The sequence below is a fragment of the Lonchura striata genome, chromosome 1 (genome assembly GCF_046129695.1).
Source record: "Lonchura striata isolate bLonStr1 chromosome 1, bLonStr1.mat, whole genome shotgun sequence".
Classification (NCBI taxonomy): Eukaryota; Metazoa; Chordata; class Aves; order Passeriformes; family Estrildidae; genus Lonchura; species Lonchura striata.
This window is the reverse complement of record NC_134603.1, coordinates 37,754,597-37,772,490: the sequence shown is the minus strand read 5'-3', so window position 1 is coordinate 37,772,490 and position 17,894 is coordinate 37,754,597. Positions and strand designations below refer to the sequence as shown.

Genomic DNA, 17,894 nt, shown 5'->3' with positions numbered 1-17,894 from the left:
TATTGCTTATATATACTTATCTTGTAAAATTATATCTGTGCAACTCAAGATGCTTTCTGCAGAAGTTGCAGTGGTTGAAGTGAAATATAGAAGTTTATCAATTTCAGCTTTGCAGGTAATTAACATTCTTGCTCCTATCTAGTTAAGATAATCAGTGTTCAGCAGAGGCTGAATTTAAATCTTCTTGGAAAGATTTTGCATGTGATACCAAGTTCCAGGTGGTCAGATTGTGGTTGGCCTGACACCCATATGCAAGCCATCAATTTAAAAGCAAGCTGTGACTTAAGTGTAAGTCTATACTACACAGTAATCCAAACTGAATGGGATTTTCAGTCCAGCCCCATTTTACATAGACAGAGGAATGACTATAGGTACTTAGATTACTTTTAAGCATAGTTTTATTTTCACATAGCTGAACTACATTCTAATCACGATTGTGACAATCCTCACAGTAAAAAAATTACTTAGGTGTTGGTAGTGTCCCAAAAATTGTTTTGTGTTTTCATGGTAGGGGAGCAGCTTTGTAGAGTGAATTTATTATTAGGAATTCTTGAGTATCTCTGTGTAAGGAGCTGAGAAACATGTCCCCAGACAAATGAGAAAATGTAAAAAGGAGTGTACAACAATGTAGATTGAACTCCTTTGGAGACAATGTTCTTTAGAAAAGCTGCTGATTACTTGGGCTAGGCAGGTGGTCTGTAACTAGCTTTCAATGTGAGATTTAAAAATGAAAGGCAGCACTAGCCCTTGGTAAAAACCATTTTGAAAATCTTTATACCACCCTACTGTTCAGTACATCCACATGTGATAGAAAAAGGCCCTTGTAATGAAGAAGCAGAAATGTGACATCAAAACTAAAGAACAACAGCTCAGAGCTTGTTTGGGAGTGATGAACTTTACACTGTTTGCCAGCCTGCTATTGTATCACTTAAACTGTTTCTTTTATTCTTTAGAGATATCATATAAAAAAAAAAAACAGTTTGACGAACATTCTTCAAGGAATATCTTTTGTTCAGAGTGCTCAGAGCATTTTATTGACAGTTCAGTCAAAAGGAAGACCGATAAAAGTAATAATAAAGTACTGGTTTTATTTTATCAAACTATCAGCTCTTTTTCTTCTCACACTTGAGCTCGGATTTTTAACATGGTCAGTCTTCCTATTAGTCTAGTGCAGATGTGGCTACTTTTTTCTCTTGCTGCTCTGTCAGCTAGACAGGGCAGAAGCTATGACCTTATCACTGAACCTACTTTTACTTTCTAGCCAAACATGGTAAAACCTTATTTCTCTAATTTTTTGGTGCACCAAGAATAGCTAGGAATGGTAAAAAGGCATTGTGCTACAGAAGACTCCCTTCCATTTTATTATAGAGCTAGGATTTTGTTGTAATGAAGCTTCATTACAACACCAGAATAGTTATAAACAAAAGTCTCTGATTGCTTCCAGCATTTCCTTAAGCTTTTTTGTTCCTGATTTCTTTTTCTGTTGGTTCTGCTTTTGACATAGAGTCTGAAAATCCATATTGTGACAATACTCCCTGGGAGAAAGCAATGAGTTGCTCATGAGAACTTACTTTTAATGGTTTTAATGTCATGAGAGAGCCAAGAATTACATTTATCAATGCCATCTCCTGATGGTAGTCTAGGAAAACAACGAAAGAAGCAGAAAATCAAAGTAGCCAGTAAAAGCAACACAGAAAGACACAGAGGAATCCTTTCTACTGAAAACTCTTGTTTAGCTGAAAATTGCAGGATGTTTTTCAAGGCAGCATTAAAAAAAACTTACCCTGAAAGCTTAGCAAGAGTGACCATTATGTGCAATAAGAAACTCAACTGTGAAGCCAAAACATCCAGTTTTATATTTCATGGTAGGAAACTCCACTTGCCTCAGTACTTGTATTAACTTATTCCTATGGTTGCAGCCCCACAGATGTGAAGAACTACAGTCTATTGTGAAGAGTTAGCATGGGTACAAATGGATTAAAACCATCAGAAGAACTAAATAGCTACATGGCTTGCAATAGCTGTACTGTGTGCATTAAATAGCACTTTTGTGAAAGCAGCATGCAATTTGTGCTCATGAGAACAACAACTTTTAAAATGGGACTTTAAGGACAAACTGATTGTCTTGGAGGAAGACAAAATCAGTGCAAAGCGAGGTGATGAAGTACAAGCAGAACAGCAAAGCTTTGATGGTTAATGCCAATGCCATCAAACATTAAGAGATAACAGTCACTCATATATGCTTATATGCCCTGATATTCTCAGAGGTTTTCAATGACTATTATTCATACAGAAGGACTACTGGAAGCCACACAGAGCTTTATAAATTCTTAGGCCTATTTTAAATTATTATTCTAACTTTTGACAATGACAGTTGCAGGAGACTGTAGAGAAGGCATGCCGTAGTTTTTCCTTTTGTAAGAGTACCTGGAAACTATTCTTTGTCTGTGCTGTGAACAGACCAGTGTAAACACACACAGGCCCATTGCAGCTATTATACAAGCAGGAGTCAGGATAAACATAACAGTACCTCTGCTGCAGTTCTGCTTGCTCAGATTACCTTGGCAATGTTTTCAAAATACAATTTTTTGCTTTCTTTTTGCATACTGGAGAGGAAAAGTGATGTTAAGGGGCCATTTTTACATCACTAACATATTCCACAGGAAATGTGTGGACCCCAGCTGAATACTAAAACATCATTAGATTTACTGATTTACTTTTCTTCTATGTGTTGTGGATATTCCATTTCAGACTTATGTTTCTGTGCCACTTCCTCAGTTGGTGTCAAAATCTCCACAAATTAGCTATGGTGATGCATGCATTCAACACAGAAAATCCTTGGTTATATATTGGGTTCAATATTACAGTGGTAGATTTTGCAACTGAAATCTGTTTATAAAATGATTGTTTTAACTTTGGCAGAAAATTTCCTTTAGGTGAAGGATAATCACCGAGTTATTACCAGGACAAGAGACAGCTTTACAGGGATTATTTGTAATAATCATTGGTTTTTTCAACCTAAGTTATTATATGATCCTAATTGTGTCACAGAACAACATGGTGTAGAGTTGGGACATTGGTGTGCAATTTCCCATAATACTCTGATAAAAAAGGGTTATGTTGGCAGGTTACTACTTCAGTAAACCACAGATGGGCTTCATCCAGAACCCAGGCATTGAAATCTGCACTGAATGCTGAGTTATTCTTCCCAGGGGAATCTGGTAAATTGCTACTGTATCAGTATGACTTCTTTTTTTAAAGAAACCTAAAATTATTAAAAACCTACAATATTAAGTATTAGCTATGCTTATGGTAATAGAATTAACTAAGTTTAATTTGAAAATCACCAAGGCACGAAGTATTAAACCAACATAGTGAAAACAAGAACTGTCTGTTATAAATTCTCACTTTAAAATCAAAGCCAAATGATGGAGATGGAAAGTAAAAAAGTAATTGTAGTGGCTACTAAAAAGATGTTTGGTATTTCATTATTATGTCATTACATATAATAAATTGTTGAGCACTATGAGAGAATGGTACAGAAACAGTTGTCATAAAATTGTTATTTTCCACTTGACACAACCACTTGGTTACATATTGAGCATTTAATGCAACATGGCTTTCCAGAAGAAACACTTTTTCCTCATCTAGCCAAAAGTTTGGGTTAGCTGCCGGGAGTACCAGGTGGCTGAAGTGATAAACAAAAAGGAGTGAAATGTTCACAGTACTTATTTCTGGGTTTATGAAGTCATTCTATATCTTTATGCCTTAGTTTTCCTCCATGTGTAATGGAGTAATATAATCACATCTGCCCTTTTCCAAGCATATTAAACCAATTCGTATATTTTTGAGCACTGGTGCCCAGCCTTTCACAGACTAAAATCCTGTGAGAATTTCCTTTCAAGCAGCAAATACAAAATATGCTCTTCTTACTGGCCAAATGGCTAAGTAGCGTGGTGATTTGATTCTTTGCAGCTATTAGTACTGATAGAGGAAGAGGAGAATGGAGTTTTTGAAAAAGTGTCATTGAGCTCCAGGCCTTGCAAATCTGTGCTGAGCATCAGAATTGAGCACCAAGCATGGAACTCAACACAACTAGAAATCATATAATCATAGAATATCTTGAGTTGGAAGGCACCCATAAGTTATGTCACAGGCATGATGTGAACATAGCACAGACTGTGTCTAATTGTAAACACAACAACTTTTAACTGAATATGTGAGCTGCAGTTTGTCTCATGCTGTAACTTGGGAATATATCATGTTGGTAGTACTTGTGTAGAGGTTAATGCTATTCTTCAGTCTTATCAGATCTGGACTAACACATTTATATATATATTTATATATATATATACATAATTAGGTATTTTGCATTTAAAAAGTCTTTTTTACTGGAAATTAATGATGGATAAAATCTGACTTTGGAGCATCCAATTTTTAAAATTTTATTAAATTTTTCAGGTTTCTGGTCACTAAAAGCAGTTGAGGAAAAAGCTTCTTCTAACCGCTGCAACATAAATTTTAACTAACTATAGGATTGATAGCTAGCATGGATCTTTTACAAGTCTGTTGGAAGGAAGAGCCTTGAATTCTGAAGGAAATATTAATTTTTATTTAATTTTTCATCCACTTTCTTGTAACTTTAATTGGATTATGAGTGTGTCTTCCTAACTTTTATTATTACATCTGATATTCAAAATTTTTGTAGGACTACAGGGAAGATCTTCGCCTGAAATTTCTGCAATGGCTGAATTACAGGTACATATAAATGGCAGGGGACACATGAACTCGTCTTTGGGTATTAGGTAGCCTTATTTGAAAAATATTATAGGCAGCCAAAATCCCAAAAATTAAATAAACAAAAGTATTGTTCTTCTGAGCTGGTTACCACAATGTTACTGTGTATGTAGGAACTGTATGTATTGTATTTAGAAACAGCTATGGGAGTGGACAAGTTGATATGGTTTTATTTCTCAAAATTAAAATAAACACAGGACTCTGGCATCAATTTTAAATTTTTTTCCCCATCTTCTTATATTATTATTTTGAGTATATTGATAATACTAAAAAAATTAAAATGTGCTGAAAAATCATTTGCAGAGCTGTCAGCATAAACATAATTATCAGTTTTGGAATGTGAAAATATTTTCAGTTGATTCAGAGTTAATGCAGCTGCCAGGGCACTACATAGCAGCTGTGTGACAAAAACTGCCTTCCCCTTTGTGTCTCTGTGGCCTGGGCTGTACCTTCAGTAAGGGCACCATCAGTAAAAGCTGATGAGAGACAGCAATAACCCTTGAGGGACAGAGTCTTCCCTGAGGAGACAGGAGGGTAAGATACAAGTCACAATTTCCCTGTAAGAAAATACTTCCATTTTGTTTCACTTTGGGCAAAACATATCTTTTATTTAGGCATATATTTTTGTTGTGGAAATGCCAATTTCCACAGAACACTTTGAGAGAGGATTTCCATCCAGCTTCACCAGGATGAAAGTTTTCACCTGGTGAACCAGTATATGTAAGGACAACAGTCTGTCTTAGTGGGAACCACTGTAATAACCCAACCATTAGAGTCAGAGTCATTAAGATGGAAAAGACTTACAAGATCATGAAATCCAATGTTAACCCAGCACCACCATGTTCACCACTGCACCATGTCCCCAAGGGCCACATCCACACACCTTTTGACCACTTCCATGGATGGCGATTCCACAACAGGACACCCAAGCTGCAAATGGGGTCCCAGCAAGGCACTGCTGGTGTGTCAGTCAGGTGACTGTGGTGCACTGCACCTCCATGCAGGGCGAGACAGACATAAGAATCTTCATTTCCAAGGTGAGATAAGATGATAAGAAAAGGGAGAGCTAGTTGTTCTCTAAACAGGTCTGGAAAATATCTGCTATAGAAGCAGCAGAAGGGGATAGTAGAGTTCCTGCTGGTGACACCATGGGGCCATTACAACTTTTCAGGCAGGCAGTGCTAAGGAAGTGGCAGCCTTGTTCCCTCTCACACATTAGTGAGACAGAAGTAGCAGCTTTCATTCCTCCCTCTGTGACTTGGCAAGCTGGCATTTCAGCTGATGAAAAATGAACCAGGTCCTGGGGATGTGATGAGAATTGTCTGTGCTGCACACTTGTTAGTGTTTGTGCTTTGCTGCTTGGATACTTTTATTGATGAAGTGAAGTACTGCATACTATTAAATTATCATTTCATGCTACTTATGCTAATAGGCAGAAGAGCATGGCAGATTATTACTACTTTCATTTGTAACTGATTAATGTGTATTGTTGATAGCATGCATTCCTTCCTTAAGGAGGGTGGAGAGGTGTGAGATTTCAATTTGAAAGATTTTGTTATGTTCCTTTATAGAGTTAGATTCTGTAAAAAGAAAAAGGAGGAAAGCAGAGAAAAGAAGAGAGTGAAAGGACAGGGATAGCTGTGTTAAACAAGCTGAGATGATGTTGTAATAATAACTGTTCTATGTCTCTATGCATATGGTGCTGAGCAGAATGCATTGATTCCTCTTAACAGTTATGTCTTTATGAGTGCAGTCCCCCTACAGTTAATAATCTATTGTACCTGCTCTTCAAGACACCTTGCTATTGAATGAATTACTAAATAGCACAATGTGTAGCCATTTAATGAGGCTGAGTAATTCTATTATCTCTTCATTCTATTTATTCAGCAGCTCATATTTTCCACCTCCACCACAGATAAAGTTAACAAAATTAATTTTACAATCAGTTTGATAATTCTGTCATCTCTGTGTGTGCATGACATGCATGTGCTGAAGATCCACCATCCTGTGGTTTGTCTATGTCCTACTTTACTTGAGGTAATCAGAAGACAAAATAATTACCATAGGACTACTATACAGAATAGCCACAGAATTTCATTTGACTTGACTTAATATTTATTTTCACAAAGAGTGAAAGGAGTTTATCTCCTTTTGACCACATGCCAAAAGGGAAGTTAAGGCCTGTTGTACACAAGGTGAAGGCAGTTGTATCATGGTAGAAAGTGAGAAGCATTGAAAACAGACCAAGTAAATTGCACAGGTGTTGCAACTGTGCCACAGATCCACACTGAATGAACTTGCTGCTTGTTGAAACTAATAGGTTACACCAAATTGTGCATATAAATCCTTTTTGCTGCCTTTCACACTCTTTGAATCCTTCCACTGTCATTATTCCCTACCAGCCATTGACATTCCAATTCCAAAACTGAATTAATGTGTTTTTTGCATTGTGTTGAGTAACTATGGCAGACATATTCAACATGAACAGCATAAGCACACACGTCACTATATGAACAGTGCCACAGTGTTATCCTCATATGTGGACTGAACGCACATGATAAAAGAGGAAAGATGAAGGTCTCTTGAGGATGAAAATGAGAATGGCAGTCTGATAGTCTCTCTAGAATTGGCATGGAGATGTCTGCTATCTGCCAAAGTGTTGCTCTAGACAACTGAATTTAGTAAACCCAGAGCAAGATAAAAAATTTATAAAAATATAAATTACTGTTGAGGGTATTTTTATGGTGTTACACTGAACTGGGCCTTTGCCATCAGATTTTCATAGTGGGAACAAAGGATACTGTGAATGGACAGAAAAGTAGGAAATGATACTTAATTTGTGAAATTGGCAGAGAAAATTTTGATATAAAACCCTGTTGTTGGCTCTTTTTAAATTCAGACTTCTGCTACTGATTTACCCTTCTAGCCACAACTTTAATACAACTTAAGTTGCTCATAACACAGATATGGTACTGTCCTTTATCTCCTTCCCTGTGTGGATTGAGTTTGGGTGCCAACGAATTGCTGTATGCAGTCTTAAGATTTACTTAGGGTTTTGCTCAATAGGATGCAACACTGGCATTCATTGACTTCTGCCACACATTTATGAGCACAGATTGTCTTTCTGAAGTCTGATTATAAAATGGGGGACTCAGCTGCTTCAGGCCCATAAAACAGTGCTGATGGACCAGAGTTTAAAACCTATTCCACACCCCCACAAAAAAAAGTACACAAACCTAAAAATATCACTCATGACATCAAGATTATGTCAATCCTATACAGATACATTTTGTTACTCAATCATAACTAAAACTCAGGGGTACTGTAGCTTTAAAAATATCATTGAAAAATATCCTTCTACTTCAGCTAACTGAAAAGTTACACAGAGGCAAAAAAACCCCAAAAAGCTGCAAATCCAACCCATCTGAGTGCCTTTTTTCTCCTCTACTTCTCAGTCTTTCTCTTGCTCTTACAATTTCCATTTTGCTTGGCTTGTGTCCAAATTTAAATTAGATGTTGAGCTCAAAAATCATCTGTCTCTATCTCTCTTCTTGCTGTCTGTCCCTGAGAGACATGTTCTCCTTTCCAGTATGTGAGAAGCCAAGAGTTGGATCCCTTCATAACTCAAAGAGCAGGTCAATGCAGCCCATGGAGGAGCTGTCATGCTTGGCTGCAGCAGAAGGGAAAGAATGGATGGAAACAATCCTTTGAAATGTGGGTTTCTACCAGGGAGCACGTTCCGAACAGTGAAGCAATTGCACCAAAGCACATCCAGGTCCAGCTGGATGTCAGACCCTAGAGCATGGTGGCACATGGTACTCTAGAGCAAAAGAGATTCCTGCTTTAGTGCTATAGATGAATGACAGGAGGACTTGCTCTGTCTTATAAAACCTTTATTAATTAGGATGTGTTAATCTCCTGATAAGAGAGTTGTCAGCTCCCCACAGAAAGATTTGGAGAATTTGATCTTCCCTCTAGTGCGACCATCCCACATTCACACTCATATAGAAACCCTCATGATTTAATGGCCTTCTGTTTTCTCTGACCTAGCATAAGGGAGGTACAGGCATGGAAAGACATGTGCTTCACGTCACCATTTTGGTTGAATTTAATAGGATTCATATATTGTTGTATGAGAAATTTTGGAAGTCAAGAAGTAGATGCTGTTGTTTCCCTCTCTCTACACCCATACTAATTATTTTATCAAGTCTGCTTATTTGTGACAAGCCTCTAGCTGTCCATAAACCATTGCAGCTAAATCCTAATTCAGCTTATTCATGTTTCTTTTACACTACATATATTAATGTTTTGGAAATAAAAGTAGGAAATGATATTGTAGAGGCAAGAAATGGGGCATAACAAACCTAATACTGCCCAACAGTTTAATATATATGCAAGTAGCTAGCCTCAGTTCCTGTTAGAGGTTTTACCATTTTGGTTCTCTCATGTAAAACAGCAGCACACAAAAACAATCCTGGCAACCTATGAAACAGTGGAGGACTAAATGTTTCAGTACCACAAATCATGTGAAAATACACCAAGTAAAAAAAAATTCACTTGATCAAATTATAGACATATGGACATAAGCTGTCTTAAATTGTGCATTGTGACATCTGTACAGTTACAATATTTTCAAGGAAATGAACCCAGATTTAGTGAGTTATCTAAATATTAGTCATAATTTTAGGCACATTATTAATCTTTGTGGTCTTGGTGAGTTATGAATGAATTTGAATTGAGGAACAAATTAAAGTTAATTTTTAAACCTTGGTTTTTTCTTCTTTCAAATGCTACTTATCCAACCATAACTGTCCTTAGAAAAATAAAGTAGCCGTTGTGAAGTACTGAAAAAGACTCTTGACTAGTCCTCCACTAGAAAGATGATGGTGTAAAGAAGTTAAAAAAATACAACTTCTGGACTGAGTCAGAGATCAGGAGGACTCTGAAATAGTGTTTCTCACCATGGTAACTTTGAGAAAATTGCACTAAAAGAAGAGCACATGGTTTTCCTTTAAGCTAAAGAGACAATTATCATGTCTCTCTTGTTTAAATTAAGTGAAAATCTGAGATATGCGCAGCATAAATGAGGAAAGCATATGGCCCTTGCTTGGTAATTTAAAGGGTAATTTGGTTAAGAAATTGAGAGTAGTTCAGACCAGAGTACTATTATGTAATATCAATGCAAGCAGAAGCCTCCCCAGATAATCAGGTCCTATTTTTCTGACACATTTTTATACTTCATGATTCATTTCCCATATTTCTCACACTTCTTATTTGTGGTTTTAAAATATGTTCAACTTTTTTAACATAGGAAACAGTGCTTTATTTAAAAAAAATAGATGTAGGAGTTAGCCTATAGGAATGAAAGGGAAGATTTTTCTCTTCAGTTTCAATCAAGAAAGGAAGAAACAGTCATTATATTCTGAAAAACATTTTGAGTTTTATTATTTTGTATATAGCTACAAGAGAAAAAGCTTTTACAACACAGGATTTTTTGCCTGTGAAAAACTAGAGTTGGAACCCCCCCACAAAAGTCAGCAAGAGAGCACTGGGATATCTTGAAAAATATTTTCCAAAATGGGCAGATCAAGGACTTTTTGGTAGTAAATTAAAAATTGTGCAGGTCAATTTTACTTTGAGCAAGATTTCTCCAAGTGTTTAATGAGAAATATATTCTTGACTTCTCACTAAAAATTTAGTCAAAACTGGTAAGAATCTGTGTGTTTCCCCATGAGCAATTGTTTAACAACACTTTAACCTCAGAGATAACCACAGTCTACCCATGAAGATATTACCTTCTTACTTGGGTCAGTGTAATTTGTATTTTATTTTTCATTATATGCTTACAAAGAGTGTAAGCACAAGGAAATTCGTGTCTTTTGGTATTGTAGACATAAGGATATGAATCTGATTCCCCATACCTCTAAATACTTGCCTAACTGCAAGATCCTAAGATTCCAAGGGAATCACATATATACATGTTGAATTTAGTCAGGAACCTTGTATCACCTAAAAGTTCTTTGTACTCTGTTAGATAATCCATGATTTAGTAAATCATATGAATATGCACTTAAATATTTCTCTTTGTGCAAAATTGTGCAAACACACTTAATTTAGGAACACGTATTAATGACTTCCTGAATTTAAGCCCAAAATTTTCCGGTTAATGCAAGGATTACTGACTTCTGGCAGATCTATGCTTCAACCTTCAGAGAAAGCCAGAGTGTTATGAAAGCTGAATTTATGCATCACTGATGTGACTAGGCACTTCTAGGGAAATCAGTCATTTTACTTCAGTAATATGCTGCCATTAAGTCAGAATCAGCCAAAAAAGATTTTTGAGAGTTGTCTATGTATATGAACATGAACATGCAGAGAAGCAAATATGTGGGGTAGGAACCCCATGAGATATTCCCTTAATGGGAATATTTCCTGCCCAGAAATAGGAAGAATATTTTTCATAATGGAAATTCCCTTTCATTTTTTAAAGAAAAACAAAGAGTCAATTTTATTACTTGAGAAATAAACCATCCAGAGTTTTTTCACTGCAAAAATTGGAAGCTACTTAAGAGTTAAAAGGCATGGATCATAACCTTTGAAACTTTCCCCAAAGCTGCACAACTACTGATGGGGTGACATGAAAAGCCATTTCCCTTATAATGAGATACCAAGCGGATCTGTCTTCTTTTAAAACCTGGCATTTAAAAATACATTTACCTCTATTATGTACTGGCCTAACCTGCACAGGCTATTTCTTGTGACATATTACCAGAGCAGATGTTTTAGACAACCTGCTGGCATAACTGCAAAGAATGAACAATGTTTTTTGTTTTTTCTTTTTTAATTTTGACAAACTCCTGCAAAAGTTTATTTTCCAGTATTTCAACACAGGTTTATCCAAGGATTTCTTATGTAAATTGCCTATTATTTTTCCCCTACTGTGCAACTGAGTAGTGTAATATGAAGAAATGGGAAAAAATGGACACCCTGATGACTTTTTTTCACAGGACATCTGCTCACCTTACCCAGATCTTTTGCAGCCAATTTGTCTAAGACCATATGGATGAGATCAAATTGAAGAGAAGTGGGGGGAGGGGAGAATGCAGAGGAAAAGACAGGGGCTAGAAAGGAAGACTAAAGGAAAAGATAAGAAAGAGATGAGTTAGAGAAAATAATATTTTAAAGGAAAAACACCCCCCCCCCTCACTGCAAAAAACATCGCTGACAGAAAATAGAAAATAAGAAAGTTATGATTTTATGATTTTATGATTTTTAGTTACTGCATATCAGTTCTAGGTTAAAACTTCATGTTATTATTGAATAACAAGATACCTTGTTCAGAGTAGCTATTGCAGTCTTTCTACTGTCATGACCTTTCCTATAGCTTAATAACAGAATCTCAAACTGAATCTGTTTAATATTTCATTAAATTGTTTAAAATATAAATACAGAGCATTATGCTACAGAATATATTTGTACTTTTTACCAAGAGCTGGTATATTTCTGTATTCATGAAGTAATGACCTTCAGGATTTGGAAGAAGGTCTTCTCTGTTTCATAGCTCCCTATTCCATTTTATTAGTTTTTTTCAGGCTGTACAGAAATATGAAATTCATCTCATCATCTCTAACAAATGTATGATCAATCAGGGAGATGCAAAATCATCTAATGTTTATATTAAGTTCCTGGCACAAGCAATCACCCCTAATGACTTAGTATTGCCACAGTAAGCTGTGCATATGCTCAAGTATTTTCATTTGTGTTTCTGATATTTATCTTATATTTATCCTTACATGGTTATGGACCCAATCCTTGGGATAGTTATGTGAGTTATTAAGCTAAAACAACTTGGAATTCTATGGCCAGCTTGCAAACTTAAAGTTAAGTATGTGCTTCACTCTTTATAGAACAAGAGCCTTCCTCTGTTTAAGATGCATAATAGATATACCAGCTGTGTAAAAGAAAAAGATTCAAGCAATATTTTGACAGAAGAGGAAGGGGTTACTAGGAAAGAGTAATGAAAAAATCAATGCAGAGGTTTCAGATTCTATTGAAATCAGGTTTCAGTTCTTGGTAGGGCATGAAAAATTATTTTAACAATATTTTGCAGACAATTAAGGAGTGCAAAGATGTGTTACATCAGTTTGCATTTGTTTTTTTGTTAAAACTGATCCAACAGTTAACAACACTCAGCTGCTGCACAGCCCTGTGCTCAGCTGCAGTAATGCCTTTGTGTGTCTAATGACTGAAATACAGCTCTTGGGTTTTGAAGGAAGCTGCGTTCTCAAAGGAGAAACTACCTAGCAAAGCATTCAGCTTTATGACATAAGCACACTCTTGCCACTAGCAGTTGTCAACTATTATATCAGTTGGGCTACTGGAAAATAAAATATTGAACGATTGGCCAAAAGAAGTACCCAATATGCTGTATAATTAAATGAATCCACTGGAAGATTTCTCATAAACAAGTGTAATGGTGTCCTGGCCTACTAAGCAAGATGGGTAAGGAGCACTGTTTTCAACTGCATAATTTGCTGACCTCATTTTTTGATTCATGCTACTTTATGAAGAAAAACAGAAGAATGGACAAAGTGATCTTTCAGGCTTCTATTTTTTGTACTTATTTCAACTGCTTTCCAGCCATTTTCACTGATTTGTGTTTTCATTTATTAAAATCACCAGAAACTGATAGCAGAGGGCAATATCTTTAATTCAGGTCTGCTCCTTTGCAAAATGACTGAAGACATGACTCTTTTGACAAAGAAAGCTCCTTTTCCAGGTTTTGTACTGAGGCTTCTTTTTGGCCAATACCTTATTTTTGTCAGAAGTTCAATGGTATGACACCATCTACATTGGGGCTGTCCAAACTTACACAGACTTTAGCATCAACATCAGCTTAAGCTCCTTCTGTCTACATTTGTCCTCCTGCCCATCATCTTCTGTTCTTGCCTCCTGTCTAAGGGGAGCATAGCTGGGAGGCCACATGGCAAGATGATCAGATGGTGAAATTGGTCAAAAAAACCCGTTAATTTTAACAGACACCAGTTCTCTGGTCTGGTTCACTGTGGAAGCTCCTGAGATGGGGGCCTGTGTCTTCTCCCAAGTACAAGCAATAGGACAAAAGGAAAAGGCTTCAAGTTGCTCCAGGGGAGACTTAGATTGCATAGTAGCAGAAGTTTCTTCCCCAAAAGGATTTTAAATCATTGTAACAGGCTTCACAGGGAAAGTGTTGAATCACTATTCCAAGAGGTATTTAAAAGACACTTAGATGTGGCAATTAGGCACATGGTTTAGTGGTGGACCTGGGAGTGTTAGGTTAATGCTTGGACTCTATCATCTTACAGGTCTTTTCCAACCCAAGTAATTCTATGATTCAATCAACAGAGGAGGCATCTGGGCAGAGGAAAAAACAGCTGAAAGTGGGGAGAGAACCAGAATCCACTGAGCAGGTGATGATGCTAATAGTAATGACCCTTGAAAAAGGCTTTCTTCTCTGCCTGTCTCTGTCTCTCCACCCTAGTTCTCATAGCCAAAGCAGTATCGAGGCAAAAAAAACCTCTACAGTGCACCTGAATTTCTTTGTTCTTTAGTAAAAACAGCTGCTTAACTGTCTTTTAGAGCTATCGGAAAAGGGCTGTGAAGAAATCTTCTAAATTAATCTTATATGAGAATGCTTCAGGAGAATCAAATAACAATTAGAAATATGTTAGGACTGTCTTTGAGTTTCTGTTTAGCTTAATATCATTCTGTAAAGTAGATGCAATACCAGAAAAAAAAAACAACCAAACATAAAATACCAGTTTTCTTAGAAGCTCCATCAATGTTCATTGTATATATTACAAATATAGGTTTAGATGACTGTATAATCAATATATTTGAAAGATAATGATACAAGAAACTGTGCTTTTTCTAATAGCAAAAAAAAAATTCCTTAGCTAAATACAGTATGTTATACACACAGTACATGAGCAAATGAGCAAAAAGGAAATATGATCCAAAAAGCCAAAAAGTGGGATGCCTGCTAGAAAAACAATCAGACATGAGAATAACACAAGGAACCAGTTTAGCTGTAGGGAAAATAGGCTAAACAGTGTTTTGGGCAACAGTGACAGCTGAGGGGATTTTTACAGCTGTGTTCAGATTGGAAAAGTATTATTTATCACATGATAAATTCACAGAGGGTGTACAAATGGAATGTACTAAACCTTATGGCAGTTTTAACTCCTTTTCATAAATGCATACTAACCATTAAAGAAGAATTTAGTGAACAAAATAGCACATGGGTTAATTAGGTGGGGGTCTTTTTGCCATCTTCCACAAAGAATAATTTCTGAGATTTGCAAAACTCCATTATTGCGTGCTGTATTCACATTCTTAAAAGAGGGTGGTAGTGAATGCAAAATACTTATACAGCACAAATAGATTGATAGAAAATCACCTCCAGACATTCTGTGCTAAATAAATACACTAGTGGACTGGCGTGTTCAATAGGTTTTTTGAACACAGAATTAATTTCACTGCATAACTGGATATGATGGCACAAAACAGAAACTCATTTTTGTCAGCCCAAATGCTCATTTAATAGTCACAAAACAGCCTAATGAAATAGGTTTTGAGTCAAATATTACTTCCTTTACATCTTCAGCACTAAATAAATATACATTTTAGAAATACCAAAGGAAGATAGTAGTAAAAACTTGCTGATGTGAGTGGGAGCTCCCCTATTTGTTTGAAAGGACTCAAAACAACTGGATACTTAACATTTTTAAAGTGTGAACTGCAGCTCCCACACACCTTCACTCCTTTGTGGACAACATGCGTTTGGAGAACATCACCTTCTTTCATCTTACAGATGCCAGTTTTGTCTCCTCCATCTCCTTGACCCCCACCTGCCATCTTCAAATTTTTTGTACTAAAATTATCAATTGTTTAAACCAATATATTCTGAAATGTGTTTAAAGCTGTCAAAACCAAAATGTCCTAGTTGCACTCCATGGCTCACTAGTCATGCTTTTTATACTGTTAAGGTGAATTCACTGATGGAACTCCAGAAATAAGTTGGAATGGTTCAAAATATCATTATTGAGAAGGCATTTCTGTCAAGAATTCACTTCATCGACCAGAATGTAGACAGAGTTTGATAGATCTGCATAAAATTACTTTGGAAAGTACCTGCCCATTCTGGGCTGGAAGGAACTGCAACTCAAAAAGATGTTAAGGAAAAGCACATCTGCCAATAATATAGCTGCTAATGTTGGACACAAAGAAAGCATAAAGCAGAATTATAAGAGCTGTTGGTGAAATCCAATTGACAGAAATATTCTGAAATTCAATATAAATTGTATGTAAATTAAAGACATAATTTTACTGTACAGGGAAGAGAGGAGGTCAAGCACTACTTTCTGAGTATTTGTGAGGGTTTAGATCAGTGTTTTTCCATAATGGTAGCTTTTCGGCCTCTCATACTGTTTTAGGAAATAATTCAAACTACAAAACGATTCTGAAACTGGCATCCAGATTTTCTGGATAGAAATATATATCGCCAGCTAACATCTACTAGGTCCTTCCAAGCTTTTTGTCCCTTCTAATTGCTAGTATTGGAATATTTTACATTAAATGATTTTTCACAACAGTAGGAATTATTACCATGTTTATTAGCTGGAAGATAGGTAGATAGATAGTAGTGCTATTGGGTAAGCATACAAAGTGTTTGTGTCGTGTCTTGGTTCCTGCTTCTCTACAGCCAGGAACTGATTATTAATACTGAACAGGGAAAAGCTGCTGAATGTTTAAATCTACCCCATCTGATATGGAGAGACTTTAAATTCGGACTGTTCAAACCCCAGCTGAGTAGCAGTAAGCTGCCTTAACTGTACAGTGTACAATGTGGTTAATATCAGAAGACTTTAAACTCATGTAGTCTTCTCTACACCTGTACCTAAGTATGAAAGTATTGGATCTTCTTTCTTTGGGTCTTTGGGTTTGGGTTGATTTGTTGCTAAGTGTTTCCTTGTATTCCTTTTTTTTTTTTTTTTTTTTTTTTTGGGTGTATGTTTTTTTAGTTATTTATTTTTTTGGAGGTTTTTTTTTAGTGGGTTTTTCTTTTTGTGTTTTTGGGTTTGTTTTTTTTTTTTTGGTTGGTTGGTTGGTTGGTTTTTTGGGAGTATTTTCGGCAGGGATTGGTGATGGAAGAAATGTCTGGCTTCTGTAGAATTTGTAAAAACAGAAATAGAATGATAAAGCTACCTCTTGTTTTCTGTAGTCAGGAGAGCTGCCAAAATGAGCTGACACGAGTACAGCACTGTCTTCTCCCTACATATGTCTTGGGTCACGAGGCATAGCAGCATTTGAGCTTCAGAATGGTGCTTGAGAGCATGCTTCATGGGGACATGAGCATGTAAGTAGGATGACTTAATTATAGTGCATATGCATGCGTATCTTTTCTCCCTTGTGAGCAGTTTTTCATTAAAGGAAATGATTAGGTTCTTATTATTTATACATTGTTTTCCATTGCTTAGGGAGATTTTTCTGTAATCTGCCTCACACTCTGAAGGATTGTAAAATAACTTTCTGTCCATTAAGTAATTGGCTTAATGCAAGAAATAGAGAATGAAAGAAATCATGTGTGCAGGAGGCTCCCTGTTGACTTTTCTTCTCTTTAAATTTAGACAACAATCTCTTCTGGCCTCATTGTTGTTTAAAAGCTTCTGAAGATTTTTGGCTGGAAAACAAAAGAAAAGCAGGAACAGGAAAAAAAAGAGCCATGCAGTATGTTTTAAGCTAATGGAGCACCCCAGGGAGCTTGTTCTAGAGAGACTCTCCATAAAGGCAGCAGCAGGGATGGGGAGAACCTCTGTCCATCTCCCCATATCCAGTTGAGTTTACATGATAGATGGCCTGGTGATAAGCTGAAGAAGGATTCTAACCAATTATGTATTAATTCTGCATATGACCATAAGGACTCAGATTTATTCCAAAGTAAATGGCTGACTGTAGATTTTTTTTTTTTCAGAATTCATAGCAGACACAATCTTAACAGTTTATTCATGTCAAGTAGCACCTTACTTCTGCAAACCAGTGTAATTTTGTGTTGAGAT

General features: G+C 36.4%; 1 long non-coding RNA gene across 1 annotated transcript in view; it reads left to right on the top strand.

Moving 5' to 3' along the window:
- Nucleotides 1-17,258, top strand: part of LOC144247157 (uncharacterized) — a 29,760-nt gene extending 12,502 nt beyond the window's left edge. Inside the window, exons 2-3 of the long non-coding RNA XR_013340855.1 lie at nt 4,709-4,758; nt 17,060-17,258. This is a non-coding gene — a long non-coding RNA (uncharacterized LOC144247157). The remainder of the gene's footprint in view (nt 1-4,708; nt 4,759-17,059) is intronic.
- The last annotated feature ends 636 nt before the right edge of the window (nt 17,259-17,894 follow it).